The sequence below is a fragment of the Chiloscyllium plagiosum genome, chromosome 23, assembly GCF_004010195.1.
Source record: "Chiloscyllium plagiosum isolate BGI_BamShark_2017 chromosome 23, ASM401019v2, whole genome shotgun sequence".
In the NCBI taxonomy this organism is placed as follows: Eukaryota; Metazoa; Chordata; class Chondrichthyes; order Orectolobiformes; family Hemiscylliidae; genus Chiloscyllium; species Chiloscyllium plagiosum.
The window spans coordinates 15,455,193-15,460,995 of NC_057732.1; the positions used below are offsets into that span (position 1 = coordinate 15,455,193).

At 42.6% G+C, this 5,803-nt stretch overlaps 1 long non-coding RNA gene across 1 annotated transcript in view; it reads right to left on the reverse strand.

Moving 5' to 3' along the window:
- The window catches only part of LOC122561652, an 8,846-nt gene extending 3,499 nt beyond the window's left edge, over positions 1–5,347 (reverse strand). Inside the window, exon 1 of the long non-coding RNA XR_006315075.1 lies at positions 5,239–5,347. This is a non-coding gene — a long non-coding RNA (uncharacterized LOC122561652). The remainder of the gene's footprint in view (positions 1–5,238) is intronic.
- Positions 5,348–5,803: the final 456 nt, after the last annotated feature.

The following is a 5,803-nucleotide window of genomic DNA, read 5'->3' on the forward strand; positions in this document are numbered from 1 at the left end:
AAGCTTCCCAGTCCTCCATTTTCCCACTTATCTTTGCTGTGTTATACTTTTTCTCTTTTAACTTTATATGTTTCTTAACTTCCCTCGTCAGCCACGGCCACCCATGCCTCCTCCTAGGATCTTTCTTCCTTTTTGGAATGAACTGATCCTGCAACTTCTGCATTATACATAGAAATATCTGCCATTGTTCCTCCACTGTCATCCCTGTTAAGGTATTGCACTATTGAACTTTGGCCAGCTCCTCCCTGATAGCTCCATAGTTGCCTTTATTCAACAGAAATATTTTCACTTCCGATTGTACCCTCTCCCTTTCAAATTGCAGATTGAAGCTTATTGTATTATGGTCACTACTTCCCAATGGCTCCTTCACTTCGAGGTCCCTGATCAATTCTGGTTCGTTGCACAATACCAGATCCAGAATTGCCTTCTCCCTGGTCGGCTCCAGCACCAGCTGTTCTAAGAATCCATCTCTGAGGCACTCTACAAAGTCTCTTTCTTGAGGTCCAATCCCATCCTGATTCTCCCAGTCTACCTGCATGTTAAAATCCCCCATAACAACTGTAGTAACATTTTTGCGACAGGCCAATTTCAGCTCCTGATTCAACTTACATCCGACATCCAGACTACTGTTTGGGGGCCTGTAGATGACTCCCAAGAGGGTCTTTTTACCCTTAGTATTTTGCAGCTCTATCCACACTGACTCTACATCCCCGGACTCTAGGTCCCCCCCGTGCAAGGGACTGAATATCCTCCCTTACCAACAAGGTCACCCCACCCCCTCTGCCCGTCAGTCTGTCCAAAGGATGGTGCTATTTTCTGGGTCGGCACATTGTGAAGGAGCAAAGATGACCTTTAGTAGAGTGATATGCTTCCCTTGTTGAATGTGGGAGTTTAGGGAAAGTTTTCATGTTACTGATGATTATGTCTGCAGGAAGTGTCTTTGAATGTGGATTCTATTAGATCGCATGGATCTATTGGAGTGACACTTAGAGGCGATGAGGAATTTACAAGAGCTGGGGGCGTGTGATAGATGGCAGTTATAGGAAGTGAGAAAAGCCATAGATACAGTCAGGTAGATAGGTTATTGCCAGGAAAGGTAGGAGGTTAGGCATGGTAGTGTAGGAGTCTCCTGTGGTGATCCCCAACTCAAACAAATATGCTGTTTTGGAAAATATAGGGGGTGATGGACTCTTAGGAATGTAGCACAAACAGGCAAGTTTCTAATACAGAGACTGGCTCTAATGTAAGGAGGGTATGTCAGGCTCCAAGCGATCGATTGTGATGGGGACTCTAGTCTGAGGCACAGAGAGACATTTCTGTGAAAAACCAGAATGGTATGTTGCCTCTCTGATGTCAGGATCAAGGATATCTTGGAAAGGGTGCAGAATGTTCTCAGCAAAGAGAGGGAGCAGCAGGAGGTCATTGTACACATTATAACCAATGACATAAGAAGGGAAAAAGATGACCTTCTGAAGGGAGGAATTTAAAAAGGAAGTCCTCGAGGGGACTAATATTTGGATAACTCGCGGTGCTATAAGTGAGTAAGGGTAGGAACAGGAGGAGAGAGCAGATGAATGCGTGGCTGATGAGCTGGTGCAGGGAAGAAGGGTTCACATTTTTGGATCATTAGAATCTTTTCTGGAGTAGAATTGACTGGAACAAAAAGGATGGATTGGACCTGAATTGGAAATGGATGAATTTACTGGCGGGGAGATTTGCTAGAGCTGCTCGGGAAGTATTAAATTAGTAAGGTGGAGATGGAGTCCAGGAAATAGTAGGAAAGAAATCAATCTGAGAGTGGTACATTTGGGAAAGAGAGTGAGTCAAATAGTCAGGCCAGGCAGGAACAAAGCAGAGACCAAGATAGGTCTGAAAAATTAAACTGCATTTATTTCAATGCAAGAGGCCTAACAGGGAAGGCAGATGAACTCAGGGCTTGGTTAGGAACATGGAATTGAGATATCATAGCAATTACAGAAAAATGGCTCAGGGATGGACAGGACTGGCAACTTAATGTTCCAGGGTACAAATGCTACAGTAAGGACAGAAAGGGAGGCAAGAGAGGAGGGGGAGTGGTGTTTTTGATAAGGGATAGCATTACAGCTGTGCTGAGGGAAGGTATACCTGGCCATACATCCAGGGAAGTTATTTGGTAGAACTGAGAAATAAGAAAGGGATGATCGTCTGATTGGGATTGTATTATAGACCCCCCTAATAGTCAGAGGGAAGTTGAGAAACAAAATTGTATGGAGATTTCAGTTTATCTGTAAGAATAAGAGGGTGGTTATGGTCAGGGATTTTAACTTTCCAAACTCAGACTGGGACTGCCATAGTGTTAAAAGATCAGATGGAGAGGAATTTTTAAGTGCATACAAGAAAATTTTCTGATTCAGTATGTGGATGTACCTACTAGAGAAGATGCAAAACTTGACCTACTCTTGGGAAATAAGGCAGGGCAGGTGACTGAGGTGTCATTGGGGGAGCACTTTGGGGCCAGCGACCATAATTCTACTGGTTTTTAAATAGTGATGGAAAAGGATAGACCAGATCTAAAAGTCGAAGGTCTAAATGTGAGGAAGGCTAATTTTGATGGTATTAGGCAAGAACTTTCAAAAGCTGATTGGGGACAGATATTTGCAGGTAAAGGGACAGCTGGAAATCAGGAAGTCTTCAAAAATGAAATAACGAGAGTCCAGAGGCAATATATTCCTATTAGGATGAAGGGAAAGGCTGGTAGGTGTAGGGAATGCCGGATGACTTGAGAAATTGAGATTTTTGTCATGAAAAAGAAGGAAGCAAATGTCAGGAATAGACAGCAGAGACTGAGTGAATATCATAGAAGAATATGAAGTATACTTAAAAAGGAAATCAGGAGGGCAAAAACGGGACATGAGATAGCTTTGGCAATAGAATCAAAAGGACTTTTACAAATACATTAAGGACAAAAGGGTAACTCGGGAGAGAATAGGGCCCCTCAAAGTTCAACAAGGCAGCCTATGTGTGGAGCTGCAGGAGATGGGGGAGATACTAAACAAGTATTTTACTGTATTTACTGTCGAGAAGAAATTGGATGATGCAGAATGTGGGGAAATAGATGGTGACATCTTGAAAAATTCCATGTTACAGAGGAGGAAGTGCTGGATGTCTTGAAACATATAAAAGTGGATAAGTCCCCAGGACCTGATCAGGAACTCTGTGGGAAGCTGGGTCCCTTGCTGAGATATTTGTATCATCGATAGTCACAGGTGAGGTGACAGAAGACTGGAGGTTGACAAACGTGGTGCCACTGTTTAAGAAAGGTGGTAAAGAAGAGCCAAGGAACAATAGACTGGTGAGCTTGACATGGGCAAGTTGTTGGAGGGAATCCTGAGGGATAGGATTAACATGTATTTGGAAAGGCAAGGACTGATTACGGATAGTCAACATGGCTTTGTACATGGGAAATCATGTCTCACGAACTTGATTAAGTTTTTTTGAAGGAGTAACAAAGAGGATTGATGAGGGCAGTGTGGTGGACGTGATCTATATGGACTTCAATAAGACGTTCAACAAGGTTCCTCATGGGAGACTGGTTAACAAGGGTAGATCACTTGGGATACAAGGAGAACTAGAACTGGCTCAAAGGTAGAAGACAGAGGGTTGTGGTGGAGGGTTGCCTTTCAGACTGAAGACATGTGACTAGTGGTGTGCCACAAGAATCGGTGCTGAGTCCACTACCTTTCATCATTTATATAAATGATTTAGATGTGCACATAGGAGGTATAGTTAGTAAGTTTGCAGATGACATCAAACTTGGAGGTACTGTGGACAGTGAAGAAGGTTCCCTCTGATTACAATGGGATCTTGATTAGATGGGCCAATGGGCTGAGGAGTGGCAGATAGAGTTTAATTTAGATAAATGCAAGGTGCAGCATTTTGGGAAAGCAAATCTCAGCAGGACTTTTGCACTTAATGGTAAGGTCCGAGGGAGTGTTGCTGAACAAAGAGACCTTGGAGTGCGGGTTCATAATTCCTTGAAAGTGGAGTCGCAGGTAGATAGGATAGTAAAGAAGGCATTTGTTCTGCTTTCTGTTGTTGGTCAGAGCATTGAGTATAGGAGTTGGGAGGTCATGCTGCACCTATACAGACATTGGTTAGGCCACGGTTGGAAGATTGCGTACAATTCTGGTCTTCTTCCTATCGGAAAGATGTTGTGAAACTTGAAAGCGTTCAGAAAAGATTTACAAGGATGTTGCTAGGGTTCGAGGTTTTTAACTATAGGGAGAGACTGAATAGGCTGGGGCTATTTTCACTGGAGCATCAGAGGCTGAAGGGTGACCTTACAGAGGTTTATAAAATCATGAGGGGCATGGATAGGATAAATAGACAATGTCTCTTCCATGGCGTGGGGGAGTCCAGAACTAGGTTTAGGGTGAGATCAGAAAGGTTTAAAAAGACCTAAGGGGCAACCTTTCACACAGAGTGTGGTGCGAGTATGGATTGAGCTGCCAGAGGAAGTGGTGGAGGAGGGTACAATTACAGCATTTAAAAGACATCTGGATGAGTATATGAATAGGAAAGCTTTAGAGAGATATGGGCCAAGTACTGGCAAATGGGATTGGATTAGGTTAGGATATCTGGTCAGCATGGACAGGTTGGAGTGAAGGGTCTGTTTTTGAGTGGTACAACTCTCTGACTCTATGAGATATTCCTGGCTCCTCCATCCCCCACCTCCGTCATTGGGTAAGTGGTTATGCCACTTGATGGAAGAAAGGAAATTTCCAATTATAATCAGCAAGGAAATGAAAAAGCCACTAGGTTTCTCCACACAGATATGGGCTAAGAGATTACAAGCCAGAGACTCATGATTGGATTAAATAAAGTTGCTGAAAAGAGGAGTTCATCATCTCTGGCATTGTCCCTGTACATGGTGCACGGTCAAAAGTTATCATCAAAAGAAGAATTACAGAAAGAAGTAGAAACCTGTTTCATGCGTTAGCGACTTGATTCTTTCTATTGGTTAACTATTGGAATTGACAACAGAGTCTAACAATCATCCCATCCCTTGGTTCATTTGTCTTATGCTTTCCCCATTTTTAAATTTCTCTTGATGTGCTACCCATCTCCTGAAAGGCTACAAGTCCAAACTATTCCTTGTCCCTTCACTACAAGAGTGCTCATTGACCTGCTGTACATTTCAGGCTTCTGATTATTCACCATTCTGTTTTAAGGATCAAAATATTAAATAAAGGTACTTACATGGCAAATGAGTTACAATATCCTTCACATGCTTTCACCTCAACGGTCGCTGAACATTGACCTTCTCCGATGCTAATCATTTTACGTTTCACCTTGCATTGTCTCACTGTCGAGGTTGGAGGAATCAAGTTATTTTCTCAACTATTTTAAGTTGCATCACATGAGACTAGTACAGATAGATCAAATGGACATAAAAATGGAGGGGACAACAGGATTTCTTCATCTGAATATAATCTTGAAGTAATTGACAAGAGGTATCAACAGAAGAGATTTTCCTTTGATTTTCTTCATATAAAATAAACCCATCATCTAGAAGGAAATAATTGAACTAAACATGGACCTGTTAACTGGTATAGAAAATGCTAGGGCTGGAAATGTGTTGCTGGAAAAGCGCAGCAGGTCAGGCAGCATCCAGGGAACAGGAGAAAATGCTATGCAATCTTTGCACAATTGTTTGTGGAGTGATCTCAATTTCCCACTAGATCTGTGCTGAGGTCAAAGTGTCAGCTGAGAAAGAGTTATTAGATTACTTACAGTGTGGAAACAGGCCCTTCGGCCCAACAAA